At 51.6% G+C, this 15,719-nt stretch overlaps 1 protein-coding gene across 1 annotated transcript in view; it reads right to left on the bottom strand.

Moving 5' to 3' along the window:
- Positions 1 to 15,430, bottom strand: part of LOC147104493 (uncharacterized) — a 389,586-nt gene extending 374,156 nt beyond the window's left edge. Inside the window, exon 1 of the mRNA XM_085962145.1 lies at positions 15,335 to 15,430. The gene's annotated coding sequence lies outside the window, so the exon portion shown is untranslated. The remainder of the gene's footprint in view (positions 1 to 15,334) is intronic.
- Positions 15,431 to 15,719: the final 289 nt, after the last annotated feature.

Consider the following 15,719-nt stretch of genomic DNA (forward strand, 5'->3'; position numbering starts at 1 on the left):
CGTTAATGTCTGCTGCTGATCCCTGGAATGAGCCTGAAGCAAAAAAGTTGTGCGGTGGTGACTTTGACGGCCACTGGTAAGGGGTGTCCACCTGCTCCTCTGGGCTCCAGGTCTTGCTGCAGCATTGCGCAGATGTCACCCACTACCTCTTGCGAAAGTCGGAGTCGCCTTTGGCACTGCTGCTCACTCATGTTCGGGTAGCTGGCCCTGTGTCTGTAGACCCTGTTTGGGGGGTATCTCCTGCGCCAACGGCCTTCCATGGGCTGGCGCCTTCTGGCTTGTGCAGCTTCAGGTGGGTGAGCAGCAGCTTGGCACTCTTGTTGTTGCCGCTGTTGTTGGTGCTGCTGTTGTTCATGGTTCTGCTGCCGCGGCTGGTCTTCGTCCGAATCTGATGTCCAGAAGGGAAGGAAATAAATGGTTCCCATGCTTCTGGTATATGCCTCAGTTGAGGAAGCGCTGAGTGAAGGTGGCGAGAGTGGTTTCCCAGGAGGTCACACTGGAGATGGGTGTCAGGCTCCAAACTTCCACAGCTGTGGTTATGCCTGCTAAAAGTTCCCCCAGACCTGAGACAACAAAGTCCTGCCACCTGCAAATGATGACTGATCAAATCTCCTATTTAATGGTGGAGCTGCAGCTAATAGTCAGCAATCCAATTGTGCTCCCGCCAGGTTTCACCATCATGTTTCAGAGGAGACATGAATCACGTGGGAAACGTGTTAAAATCGGAAAGGCCTCTCAAAATGGGATTATAGAAGCAATTTAGTGGTTGTTAAGGGCCTTAAGGGCCTATCCCGCCTCTTGGAGGCAGGACGAAGACGGGATCAGAAACCACGCATTTGGGAAAATTGCTTGGAGGCGGGACGGAGGCGGGATGGAGGCGGGGTCAGGCTCGCCCGCCACTTTTTGCAATTTTAAGACCCCACACGTCTCCATTCCCGCCTCCTCGGGCCTGGCAAAATCCAGCCGTATGTAAGCAACAAAAAACACACAATAACAGGGTAATAAAGAAATAAGCCAGTGCTTTAAGTTATACCATGGCTTGTTGGGCGTTGATGCAAAACAAAACCCCACTATTCAAGAAAGGAGGGAGAGAGAAAATCGGGAACCACAGGCCAATTAGCCTGACATCAGTCATCAGGAAAATGCTGGAATCCATTATTAAGGAAGTGATATCAGGGCACTTAGAAAATCATAATATGTTTAGGCAGATTCAACATGGTTTTATGAAAGGGAAATCGTGTTTGACAAATTTATTAGAGTTTTTTTGAGGATGTAACTAACAAGGTAGATAAAGGGGAACCAGTGGATGTAGTATATTTGGATTTCCAAATGGCATTCGATAAGGTGCCACATAAAAGGTTGTTAAGCAAGATAAGGGCACATGGGGTTAAGGGTAATGTATTAGCATGGATAGAGGATTGGTTAACAGACAGAAAACAGAGAGTAGGGATAAACGGGTCATTTTCAGATTGGCAGGCTGTAGCTAGTGGGGTGCCGCAAGGATCAGTGCTTGGGCCTCAGCTATTTACAATCTATATTAATGGCTTAGATGAAGGGACCGAGTGCAATGTATCCAAGTTTGCTGACAATACAAAGCTAGGTGGAAAAGTAAGCTGTGAGGAGGACACAAGGAGCCTGCAAAGGGATATAGACAGATTAAGTGAGTGGGCAATAAGGTGGCAGATGGAGTATAATGTGGGGAAATGTGAAGTTATTCACTTTGGTAGGAAGAATAGAAAAAACAATATTTTTTAAATGGTGAGAAACTATTTGGTTTTCAGACAGATTTAGGTGTCCTCGTACAAGAGACACAGAGTTAGCATGCAGGTACAGCAAGCAATTAGGAAGGCAAATGGCATGTTGGCCTTTATCGCTAGAGGGTGGGAGTACAAGAGGAAGTCTTGCTACAATTGTACAGGGCTCTGGTGAGACCACACCTGGAGCACTTTGCACAGTTTTGGTCTCCTTATTTAAGGAAGGATATACTTGCCTTAGAGGCAGTGCAACGAAGGTTCACTAGATTGATCCCTGGGATGAGAGGGGTGGCCTATGATGAGAGATTGTGTAGAATGGGCCGATACTCTCTGGAGTTTAGAAGAATGAGAGGTGATCTCATTGAAACATATAAGATTCTGAGGGGGATTGACAGAGTAGATGCTGAGAGGTTGTTTCCCCTGGCTGGAGAGTCTAGAAGTAGGGGGCAGTGTCTCAGGATAAGGGGTCGGCCATTTAAGACTGAGATGAGGAGGAATTTCTTCACTCAGAGGGTTGTGAATCTTTGGAATTCTCTTCCCCAGAGGGCTGTGGAGGCTGAGTCATCATTGAGTATATCCAAGGCTGAGATCGATAGATGTTTGGACTCCAGAGGAATTAAGGGATATGGGGATCGGGCGGGAAAGTGGAGTTGAGGTCGAAAATCAACCACGATCTTATTGAATGGCAGAGCAGGCTCGAGGGGCCGTATGGCCTACTCCTGCTCCTAATTCTTATGTTCTTAAAAATATTTTTTTTTAAACGGCTGGATTTTGCAGCGTGTGAAGAAAGGTTGGTTTTATTTTACTAGAGGAATGGCAGCAGCACCTGAGCCGAATTAAATCTGTTCTTCCGCATCACATCATACAACACAGCCGGTATGGAGGAGGCAGTTATAGTTTTGGATCTTTTCTACGCTTCTTTAGATTTTTTTTGGCTTCTGTATATTAGATTACTGTCACCAGTCAGTTCCAACTCCCTATGATCTTGAGAAATGCCTTCACTAGCCCTGATAAGCTTTCGGTTAAGCCCAGAATAATGGATGGGAAAACCTTCCCATGGATTACTTTCATGATTGCATTTATTCTGTATCTCCACGGGATCTTCAGCCTGTCTACAAAAAGTGAGGATGAACTTAGTTCCAATTTCCCACTACCAGGCATGTCAGCTTGGAGCCACCTTAACCCTAAGGTGACCCGTTTACCTCTCCCGAGGAGGTTGCTCACTAGCTGGTCACGTCAACATTCACTGCAATTCAAACGTATTTCACTGCGTGACGCTCTTTGATGTGATGAGTTGCTACATAACTGCAAGTATTTTTATTAATATTAAAAGCGATGAGGTATTGCAGCCAAAAGCTGAGGGAAGGTCACTTCTATCTATTTTGAGGCACAACATTAAGTAGGGTTTTCTTCATGAAACAGTGCATGGCACCTCAATAATCTGAGTTGGTTTATTGCTCAATGTGATACTGAACTACACAGACCAAGGAGGTCGCACCTTCAATCCCTGGTGTGTGTTCAGTTATCTGATCTCAGCCCGGGCAGTGTTAGGGATGGTAGAATTAGACACACAACCCGTGGGCTCGGGTGGCGAAAATCAACCAGGGCCCCCTTTGCTCATTACTAGCCAGTGACTCCTGCTGGAAAATTTGCATGTTAGAGTTGTCAACTCTGATTGAACATATTCCTGAGGGAGGTCAACATATGACCTTCCACCTCCAATGGCCACGCTCCCGCCATTGGTCGCCCAACCTGTCCATCTTCGCGGTGCACCGCCTTCCCACACCAATTGGACAGCTGACAGACTCTTTGTTACCCGATTGGATGATTCTTGACTGTCAGTCAAACAGCCTTTTTTCCCCCATCTCGACTATTTTTTTATAATAATAAACAAAAGTGTTCAAAGTAAATGGGAAAAAAAGCACACAATTTATTTTCCCGGGTTGCTCACAGCAATGTCTGGGATATTAATCTCCAGGACAATCCGACAGGGTTGATGACTCTGGTGCCTGTGTGGACACCGGTTGAGTGCAGGATCAAGGTCAGCTCTGATTCGCCCGGCTAAATAACCTGCCAACACCCAGTGGCTAGGTTTTATCCCAAAGAATTGAACAAGACACCCGAGGGCAGCCAAACACTGACCGTGGAACAATAAAGTTGAGTAACCTCCTTCGGGGGAGAAGGCGGAGCAGGTGGGAAATAAAGTTCAGACGTTGCATGAAATGGCATCCCTGTTTTCAATTGATGTTGTATATATCATAATACAAGAAAGGCATTGACTTAATATACATAGACTATTGGAACTGAGGTGAATTTCAGAGTCTGTCTGAAGTTAAAAAAATTTACTGACTTATGTTGGTTTGTACGACACTGCAATGCAGCAAGTGACAGCTTGCCTTCTCCTTCATCTTCCCACAGAGCTCAAACACTCTCCGAAATTCCCAAGCAGCTGTCAGTAGTCTATAATATGTCTTGGACCCAATGACGCAGGTGATATATTGGCCAGCGAGTTGCTTGTATAAATTATAGCAAATGCAAAGGCAATTAACAGCCCATTACACTTCAGGGACATCTTTAAAACTTAAGCGTTCCTAAACTTGATTGTAGAGAGAGTTTGTTCAGCAAATGGTCCTTCAAATGCTCCAATCTCAGATGAGGAGCCAAGGGAGGAAGAGTCTGACCGGCGCAGAGACCATCCAATGGGCGGAAACTGGGGGGTGGGCTTCCATTGCGAGTGTGCGATCCTCCACCAATTTTCCTCTGCACACTCCTCCCCGGCAATCCTTTATGCCCAAATGCCACAAGAAGAATATCTGCACCAAGATCTTCCGACTTCATTTACAGGGCGGTCGATTTTCAACCTTGCCGCCCCGACCTAAATCTGGCGCTGTGGATCGGATGCCAGATTTTCATTTCCGTCAATCTCAATGGAAATGAAGATCAGGCGGATTCTATAACACACAAGTGCCCAGGCAATGACTATCACCAACAAGCGAGCATCTAACCAACCACCCTTGACATTAAACAGCATTACCATCGCCGAATCCCCCACCATCAATATCCTGGGGGTCACCATTGACCAGAAACTTAATTGGACCAGCCACATAAATACTGTGGCAACAACAGTAGGTCAGCGGCTGGGTATTTTGTGGCGAGTGTCTCACCTCCTGACTCCCCAAAGCCTTTCCACCATCTACAAGGCACAAGTCAGGAGTATGATGGAATACACTCCACTTGCCTGGATGAGTGCAGCTCCAACAACACTCAAGAAGCTCGACACCATCCAAGACAAAGCTGCCGCTTGATTGGCACCCCATCCACCACTTTAATCATTCACTCCCACCACCACCGGCGTACCGTGGCTGCAGTGTGTACCATCTACAAGATGCACTGCAGCAACTCGCCAAGGCTTCTTCGGCAGCACCTCCCAAACCACGACCTTTACCACCTAGAAGGACAAGGGTAGCAGGCGCATGGGAACACCACCACCTGCAAGTTCCCCTCCAAGTCACACACCATCCTGACTTAGAAGTATATCGCCGATCCTTCATCGTTGCTGGGTCAAAATCCTGGAACTCCCTCCCTCACAGCACTGTGGGAGTACCTTCACCACACAGACTGCAGCGGTTCAAGGCGGCTCACCACCACCTTCTCAAGGGCAATTAGGGATGGGCAATAAATGCTGGTCTTGCCAGCGACACCCAAATCCCACGAACAAATTTTAAAAATTAATAAATAAATAACAGCCAGTCGATCCGCCGCACCAGTTTCACTCCCGGGTGACTAATTGAAAATCTATCCTCCGTATGTTGGAACCCCAAATGAAGAATTGTTAAACGCTGTTTTATTTTATTCAGATAATGCTGTAAATCCAGAACTATTCTCAGTGGACTACCTTATTCCAATTATGCTTTATCCTGAACACATATAAGGAATGTAACAAAGTAGTTGGAGGAGACCTTGACTTTGAGCAGCAGTGCAAAACGGATGACAGCGAGTTAGCAGCCCGTTTTACACCTCCCCCGATTTTTATTTCCACTGACTTCATTTGGGAATGATGTCAAACGGACTGCCCACTCACGATCACCCGTTTTGCACTATCGCACACAAGTCAAGGTCTACCCCGCGGTTAGTAAGAAATCAAGTTGTCTCCAGCTCTGTACTTTGTGGCGGAGACCACATAGGGACAATAACACAATTCACTATGTATAGCCAATGTTGTTATATGTACGTACTGGGTTGGGTTATCGGGGCAGGGTCCCTTTAAGAGCGTCGGTAGCGTGATGACGTCATAGCCCTGCAACGAGGCTGAGATCCTCAGTCCTCATGGAGAGTGAATAAAGTAACACACGTTTTGCCTTTGCTGCAACAAAAGTCTCAGAGCCTGTTGATTTCTAGCGACTCCAACATTGGTGACCCCACTGCTCTTTTGGACGATTCCAAAGACCTCATCCGAAATGGCGACGAACGCCGTTTCCATCAAATTACCCAAGTTTTGGGAATGACAGGCTGCCGCTTGGTTCGCCCAGGCCGAGGCTCGGTTTGCACTCCGGGACATCACCGCGGACGACACGAGGTGCTACTACGTCGTCTCTGCTCTTGGCAGCTCCGCCGCGGCCAGAGTCGTGAGCCTGCTCGAGAACCCCCCGGAGCTCAACAAATTCGAAACACTGAAAACGCACCTCTTAGAAACTTTTGGACTCACTGAAGCCGAGCGCGCATGCCGGCTTCTCTCGCTACCCGGGCTTGGCGACTCCAAGCCCTCGGAGCTGATGGACCACATGCTGGCCCTCCTGGGCACACACAGGCCGTGCTTCCTCTTCAAGGAACTGTTCCTTCAACAGCTGCCAGGTCAGGTACAGTCGGCTTTAGCCAACTCTTCCAGTACCGATTTCCGCGACCGCCGGGCAACAGTACTGCGCGGCCACGCGGAGCCCTGCCCCCACCGATACAACCCAACGGCGGCAGCCCCCAAGCCTCTGCTTCTACCACACGCAGTTCGGCCCCAAAGCCAGGAAGTGCCGGCCCCCGTGCAGTTTTCCCGCGTCGAAACAAACGAAAGACCACTCGTCGGCTGCTATGGCTGTCGGCCGTTCAGGCAGTTTGTTATTTATTACGGACACCGACTCCAGACGTCGTTTTCTTTGCGACACAGGTGCCCAGGTGAGCGTCCTGCCCGCGTCAACCATAGACATACAAGGGGGGAACCACGGCCCCGTCCTCGAAGCCGCCAACGGCAGTTCCATCCGCACCTTCGGGAAACGGAGCGTTGCGCTTTGTTTTGGCGGGCAGCGGTTCACCTGGGACTTTGTCATGGCAAAAGTGTCCACCCCCCTCCTCGGCACTGACTTTCTCTGCGCCAATGGCCTTTTGGTGGACATCAAGAACCGACGTCTCATCAACGCTGAGACTTTCAGCTCGCTCCCGTGTTCCCTCAGCGGGTCCAGCACGACGAAGTTGTCCAGCGCACTCTCGGCCTCCGACGAGTTTTCCCGCCTCCTCGTCGAGTTCCCGGACCTCACGAAGCCCACGTTCTCGTCCGCCGCCACCAAACACTGGGTAGAACACCACATCTCGACCACCGGCCCGCCTGTCTACGCCCGCGCTCGGCGCCTCGACCCGGGGAAACTCGCCATCGCTAAAGCAGAGTTCGACACCATGGAGCGCCTCGGCATCATCCACCGGTCAAACAGTCCATGGGCCTCGCCCCTCCACATCGCTCCAAAACCAGGCGGCGGGTGGCGCCCGTGCGGCGATTACCGGCGCCTCAACAACGCTACGACCCCCGGCCGCTACCCGATTCCACACATCCAGGACTTTTCCGCCCGCCTGGCCGGGAAAGTGGTATTCTCGAAAGTGGACCTTGTCCGGGGTTACCACCAGGTCCCTGTCCGGCCGCAGGATGTCCCGAAAACCGCGGTGATCACCCCGTTTGGGCTGTTCAAATTCCTCTGCATGCCATTCGGCCTCAAAAACACCACCCAGGCTTTTCAACGCCTAATGGACACCGTGTTACGGGACCTGACATTCCTGTTCGTATACCTTGACAACATCCTCATCGCCAGCGCCTCCAGGACGGAGCATGTGTCACGCCTGCGGAATCTCTTCCAACGCCTCAGCCAGCACGGCCTAATTGTCAACCCGGCCAAGTGCCAGTTCGGGCTGTCCTCGATCGACTTTCTCGGGCACCGCATCACGAAGGACGGGGCGGAGCCACTGCCATCGAAAGTGGAGGATGTGATGGACTTCCCGCGACCCCTCACCATGAAGACCCTGCAGGAATTTTTTTGCATGGTGAACTTTTACCATCGCTTCGCCCCCCGAGCAGCCCAGCTTATGCGGCCCCTTTACGAGGCCCTCAAAGGCAAGCCCGACAAGCTCGCCGTCGACTGGTCCGAGGAGATGGCCAATTCTTTCACGGACACGAAAAGGGCCCTGGCTAATGCGACCATGCTGGCGCATCCGTTACCTGATGCGCCAATCGCTCTCACTACCGACGCCTCGGACTATGCGGTCAGCGCCGTCCACGAACAGTGGGTCAACGGCACCTGGCAGCCGCTCGCCTTCTTCAGCCGGCAGCTCCGCCCCAACGAGTGGAAGTACAGCACCTTCAATCGCAAGCTTCTCGGCTTCTACCTCGCCGTCCAACACTTCCGTTTCCTACTGGAGGCTCGCCCGTTCACAGCGTTCGTGGACTACAAACCATTGACCTTCGCCATGGCCAAAGCTTCCGAGCCGTGGTCGGCCCGTCAGCCACGCCAGCTGGCCTTCATCTCAGTTTACAACGGACATCCAGCATGTGGCTGGGAAAGACAACCCCGTCGCCGACTGTCTCTCCCGAGCCGTCGCCAGCGCCGTACACCTCGGCATCGACTACACCCACATGGCGGCTGACCAGGCCTCCGACCCGGATGTCCAGGCCTACAGGACGGCGGTCACGGGCCTTCAACTAGCGGACGTCGCGTTCGATGCTGCCGGCACCACACTCCTGTGCGACGTCTCCGTTGGGCAGCCACGTCCCGTCGTGCCCGACGGGTGGAGACGGCAAGTTTTCGACGCCATCCATAATCTTTCCCACCCGGGCAGGAAGCCGTCACAGAAGCTGGTGGTGGCTAAGTTCGTCTGGCATGGGCTCAGGAAAGACGTTCGCGACTGGGCCAGCACCTGCGTGGTATGCCAACGCTCGAAAGTGCATCACCATACTAAGACCCCGTTGGCGCCTTTTGCGGTGCCTGAGAGGCGGTTCGACCATGTTAATGTGGACCTGGTGGGGCCCCTGCCGCCCTCCCGCGGGTTCACCCACCTCCTCACAATGGTCGACAGAACCACCCGATGGCCGGAAGCCGTCCCGCTGTCTTCAACGACGTCCGCCGATGTGGCTCGGGCGTTCATCAGCACTTGGGTCACCCGGTTCGGCGCCCCATCTGACATTTCCTCCGACCGGGGGCCCCAGTTCACATCGGAGCTCTGGAACGCTGTCGCCCGAGGCCTCGGGTTGAGACTCCACCGCACCACAGCATACCACCCTCAGGCTAACGGACTGTGCGAACGGTTTCATCGCTCCATGAAGGCCGCGCTCTGGGCCAGCCTCCGGGACGACAGTTGGATCGACAGACTCCCATGGGTCATGCTGGGACTCAGGACCGCCCCCAAGGAGGACCTCCAGTCCTCGTCCGCCGAGCTCGTCCACGGACAGCCGCTGCGGGTTCCCAGGAATTTCATCCCCAACGCAACGGAACCTTGGTCCGCAGCCCGTCAGTGGTCCGACCTTCTGGACAACGCCAAGGTTTTCGCGCCGGTGCCCACGTCGCAGCACGGCCTCCTGCAGTCCCACATTCCGCTCGACCTTCGTGCGGCGGAGTACGTTTTCGTCCACCACGACGCCCACCGGGGACCTCTTCAGCCACCCTATGATGGACCATTCCGCGTCCTGGAAACCGGGGACAAGACCTTTGTAGTGGATGTCGGCGGTAAGCCGGACTGCATTTCCGTGGACCGTCTTAAGCCGGCCCAACTGGATCTGGACCAACCCGTTGAGTTGGCACAGCCCCCGAGGCGGGGCCGACCTCCGGTTTCTGCACCCTCAGTCCACCACCGAGCGCCCGAGGTCCCTCCGACGAACCTCCCGGTCCCCGCCCTGGAATTGAGGAGCCGTTCCAACCATGTGATCCGGCCCCCCCAATGACTGACATTGCCAGTGCTAGTGAATTCTGGGGGGAACGTATGTGGCGGAGACCACATAGGGACAATAACACAATTCACAATGTATAGCCAATGTTGTTATATGTACCTAAACACAATTCACTATGTATAGCCAATGTTGTTATATGTACGTACTGGGTTGGGTTATCGGGGCAGGGTCCCTTTACGAGCGTCGGTAGCGCGATGACGTTATGCGTCGGTAGCGTGATGACGTCATAGTCCTGCAACGAGGCCGAGACCCTCAGTCCTCATGGAGAGTGAATAAAGTAACACGCGTTTTGCCTTTGCTGCAACAAAAGTCTCAGAGCCTGTTGATTTCTAGCGACTCCAACAACTTGAGGTTTTTTGGGGGGGGGGGGATGAGCCAAGAGTTAAATGGTTTGTAACTATTGCCGATGACCAAATTGCTTTTAATTGAACTGATTTACATAGCAACAGCTCAAGAGCCAAGTTAGGCCTCACCACTGAAAAAGCCAGAAACAATCGTACTCCCCAATCTTACATTCTCCAAATCCCTTCAAAACATGACCTTCTGCTCCATGATGTGACTGTACTTTGCGTACTTCACTAAAACTGTCATGTGTAATGATGACAGACAGCAGAATATTTTACTGCTGCCTAGAGGTTGTCCTCCTGAGTATGATTCAATGTGACTGACGAGCATTAAGGCGGAATACTAAGGGGATTGTGCATGGGTGCCTGGTCTATGGTGAATTAGCTGGCCTCAATCAAGCTGACGGATGGGGCTGCTGCAGTGATGTTCGCTGCTCCTGGATTAGGAAGGGGGTGAAAACAAATTTACTTGGGGTTCTGATAACTGAGAAACCTTGCAAGATAGTATTGAAATAAGCTCGCTACAGGGATCTGAATGGCAGTCGATTTTTAAACTGCTCGCGTACTGTGGCTGGATTTAAAGGGACAGTCACCAAATCAAACCTGGTGCACAGTGTTCACTTCCATTCCCAACTCCGCAGATAATGAAGCAGTCCGTGCCTGCATGCAGCAAGGCCTGGACAACATTCAGACTTGGGCTGATAAGTGGCAAGTAACATTCGCACCACACAAGTGCCAGGCAATGACCGTCTCCAACAAGAGAGAGTCTAACCACTGCCCCTTGACATTCAATAGCATTACCATCATTGCATCCCCCACCATAAACATCCTGGGGGTCGCCATTGACCAGAAACTTAACTGGAACAGCCACATAAATGTCATGGCTACAGCGCCATATTATAAAAAGGATATAGAGGCACTGGAGAGGGTGCAGAGACGATTTACAAGGATGATACCAAAAATGTGAGGGTACACATATCAGGAAAGGATGAACAGGCTGAGTCTCTTTTCTCTTGAAAAAAGAAGGCTGAGGGGTGACCTAATAGAGACCTTTAAAATTATGAAAGGTTTTGATAGAGTGGACACAGAGAGAATGTTTCCACTTGTGGGAAAGAGCAAAACTAGAGGCCATCAATATAAGATAGTCACCAAGAAATCCAATAGGGAATTCAGAAGAAACTTCTTCACCCAAAGAGTGGTGAGAATGTGGAACTCGCTACCACAGGGAGTGGTTGAAGCGAATAGTATAGATGCCTTTAGGGGGAGGCTAGACAAGCATATGAGGGAGAAGGGAATAGAGGGTTATGCTGATAGATTTAGATGAGGAAAGACGGGATGAGGCTCGAGTGGAGCATAAATGCCAGCATGGACTGGTGGGGCCGAATGGCCTGTTTCTGTGCCGTATATCCTATGTAAAGAGCAGGTCAGAGGCTTGGTATTCTGCGGCAAGTGTCTCACCTCCTGACTCCCCAAAGCCTTTCCACCACCTACAAGGCACAAGTCAGGAGTGTGATGGAATACTTTCCACTGCCTGGATGAGTGCAGCTCCAACAACACTCAAGAAGTTCAACATTATCCTAAACAAAACAGTCAACTTGATCGGCAGTACATCCACTTGCTTAAAGCATCCACTCCATCCACCACGATCGTACTGTTGCTGCAGTGTGCACTATCTACAGGATGCACTGCAGCAACTCACCAAATCTTCTTCAGCAGCATCTGCCAAACCTGTGACCTCCATCACCTAGAAGGTCAAGGGCAACAGGCGCATGGGAACACCACCAGCTTCAAATTCCCCTCCAAGTCAGACACCATCCCGACTTGGACATTTATCATTGTTCCTTCGTTGTCGTTGGGTCAAAATCCTGGAACTCCCTACCTAAGGTGTCAGCTGTGGCTCAGTGGGTAGCACTCTCGCCTGAGTCAAAAGGTCCTGGGTTCAAGTCCCACTCCAGGGACTTGAGCACAAAATCTAGGCTGACACTCAAGTGCAATACTGAGGGAGTGCTGCACTGTCGGAGGTGCTGTCTTTCGGATGAGACGTTAAACCAAATGGACGTAAGAATCTCACAGCACTATTTGTAGAGATGGGGCGTTATCCCCGGTGTCCTGGCCAATATTTATCCCTCAACCAACATTACTAAGACAGATTATCTGGTCATTATCACATTGCTGTTTGTGGGACCTTGCTATGTGCAAATTGCTGCATTTCCTACATTACAACAGTAACTACACTTCAAATGTACTTCATTGGCTGTAATGTGCTTTGGGATGTCCTGAGGTCATGAAAGGTGCTATATAAATGCACCTTTCTTTTCTTTCTAAAAACTGATGGTCCGTTCAGCATATTCAACATGGTTGATTTCGTTCAATCTGAACTCTCGAGAGCTACCTCTGGTGGAGCAGGCTTCACTAAGCTGGCTCTGACTGGACTGACCTCACTTTAGATTACATAACGGTTCTGTAGGAGTATTTGTCCTTTGGTGTAATTGAGTCTGTTGGGCCCTTTTACCCATTCAACAAAGTGTCAGTCGGCAGTCTGAACATAGGAAATCAACAGTGAGTGTCCTCTGGAGACTGTGAGCTGATGTCAGGATGACAGTATTTTCTTTTCTAACAACTTCAGGCTTGTAGCCAAGAAAGGCGTACGCCCCATGGATACTAATCAGCCGCATCTGTATTCAAGTCGCTAGTTTGGGAAGAACAGCTCAATGTGGATTGATTCATTTATTGACTGGAGCGCTAAACAAAGACAAGCCTTCACCAGTCAGGTCAACACTTCATCTACCAGTAAAGACACTGGGTCAATTCTTGGGCTCGATCTTCACCCCTTTATTGTGCAGAGACAGGAAACCTAATACAGTAACTGTGTCCACCCAAACTGTTTGTCCTTATTCTCCCTATATTTATTATATACTTGCTGAAGTGCCCGGCGGTGCCGAGGGTCTTTTGAGGGCATGTTGTTGTTGGAAGAGAGAGAGCGAGAGGCTGGGGGGAAGAGAGAGAGCGAGAGGCTGGGGGGGAAGAGAGAGAGCGAGAGGCTGGGGGGAAGAGAGAGAGCGAGAGGCTGGGGGGAAGAGAGAGAGCGAGAGGCTGGGGGGAAGAGAGAGAGCGAGAGGCTGGGGGGGAAGAGAGAGAGCGAGAGGCTGGGGGGAAGAGAGAGAGCGAGAGACTGGGGGGAAGAAAGAGAGCGAGAGACTGGGGGGGAAGAGAGAGAGCGAGAGACTGGGGGGGAAGAGAGAGAGCGAGAGACTGGGGGGGAAGAGAGAGAGCGAGAGACTGGGGGGGAAGAGAGAGAGCGAGAGACTGGGGGGGGAAGAGAGAGAGCGAGAGACTGGGGGGAAAGAGAGAGAGCGAGAGACTGGGGGGAAAGAGAGAGAGCGAGAGACTGGGGGGGAAGAGAGAGAACGAGAGACTGGGGGGGAAGAGAGAGAACGAGAGACTGGGGGGGAAGAGAGAGAATGAGAGACTGGGGGGGAAGAGAGAGAGCGAGAGACTGGGGGGAAGAGAGAGAGCGAGAGACTGGGGGGAAGAGAGAGAGCGAGAGACTGGGGGGAAGAGAGAGAGCGAGAGACTGGGGGGAAGAGAGAGAGAGTGAGAGACTGGGGGGAAGAGAGAGAGCGCGAGAGACTGGGGGGAAGAGAGAGAGCGAGAGACTGGGGGGGGAAGAGAGAGAGCGACTGGGGGGAAGGGGGAGGATACATAGTTGCTTTATTGGGTTTTCTTTGTAAGGGAATTTTAACCTGGGCCGGAAGCCAGCTGAGTGAGTGGGCGGCCTACCTGGGAGTGGCAGCAGATGGCACGGCTGGCCGGACCTCATTTACATCCCGTCAGCCAGCTGCCCGCCCAAAATGGGCGGAAGAAGTAGCTGGCTGTCAAAGAACCGGCAGCACGGAGGCTGCCCGCTGGCACTCGGGGGAGGAGGGGAGGGTGGAGGGCGTTTCATCCGGGCCTCTTGGGCAGGAGCCTGGAGCAGCAGAAGCCCAGACCTTCCTCATGAGGTCAGGAGGAGCAGGTGTTTAACACTGACCTTACAGGGCCTGTTCTTCCTGCAGACCAGCAATAATGCCCAAAAAGTGACTAACCACCCAGTTCCCGCCAATGGTGCAGTCCACGCCATTCACCCATGACCCTACGTCTGTGCAGCCAGGACATCCGTCTGAATCAGGCTGCAGGCCCTCTTATGATGTACATTGGACTCCAATTGCCATTTTAGGACTCAGCTGGACAGAACATGTGCTGTACAGGCTCCGCCCAGTTTCTGCTGGCGGTCCGGCCAAAGAGGAGCCCAGAAGGTGAGTTCTCCTCACTGAGCCATGCCTGACTGTTATGGGAAAGATGAATTTGTGAGAAGCTGAGGCAGTGGTGGTGCCCATCGCAATCCAGGTTTAAGTCCCGATGCATCCTTCGCAGAACCACTCACTGCAAGCATCAGTTGGTGTCTGTTACACCCCTCTCACCCACACAGTAAGAGAAAAACTGGGGGACTGGGCCCAGAGCGAGCAGGTCACCTCCAGTTGGGAATTGGGGAGGGGGTGGAAGTCAGGCTGTGAAGGAATGGGGTCAGGGACTCAGGTCAGAAGGAGATGCTGAGCCCGGGGTTGGGAGGCAAGGAAGGCAAAGGGGTGGGTATCTTGGAGGGAATGGGCAATCTGGACTATTGCCTGGGAGGAAGCGAGAAGTGGGATGGAGCAGGATCAGAGGGTTAGGTCAAGAGGAAGTATGGAGATGCTGGGCTTAGGGTTGGGAGGGAGCAGGTGGAGAGGGAGGGATCCAGAGTCTGAGAGGCAATGAGCTGGCTGGACTGTGGCCTGGGAGGAAGCAGGAAACCTGGGTTGGAGTCTAATTGCATTTGGGTAGAGGGGGTCCTGGGTCTGTGACCAGACGTGGGAAGTGGACTGGAGCCGAGGAACACTCAAACAGCAGTGTCCCATTTGAATCAGAAGCTCTGCTTCCAATTAATCTGACAATAGATCTCAGTGGTTAATCTGCACAAAATTTCATCAGCGCTAAGTCTGAGCATCAGTAGTTTTCTAAAGACTTACAGAAACCTCTGCGGCCTCAGGACAGATGTTTCCCCTCCTCGTTACCGGTCCACTCTCTCCGGCTGCTTTTCAATCCAACTGGCAAAAGCCAGGATGTATCTGAATAAGACAGTGGGTTACTGGAGTGCATTTCCGGACTGCAATGAATCTTACAGAACAACAGAGGCTTTCTGCTAGAATTTCTGACTATCAAACATGCCATGGATATTTCACAGAGAAAACTAACAGGTTCTTACAAAAGTTGAATCCTGACAAACACAATAAATGTCAACCCTAGATCAGGTTCTTTATAAATTTCAGATAAAATCCTAGGGCTGGATTTTGTCAATGGGGACGGGACTGCTGGTTGTCGGGTTTCAGTCCCGCCCCCAACGACGTCTGGCCA

This window comes from Somniosus microcephalus, chromosome 19 (assembly GCF_052327205.1).
Source record: "Somniosus microcephalus isolate GS21.2 chromosome 19, FLI_Smic_1.0, whole genome shotgun sequence".
NCBI lineage: Eukaryota > Metazoa > Chordata > Chondrichthyes > Squaliformes > Somniosidae > Somniosus > Somniosus microcephalus.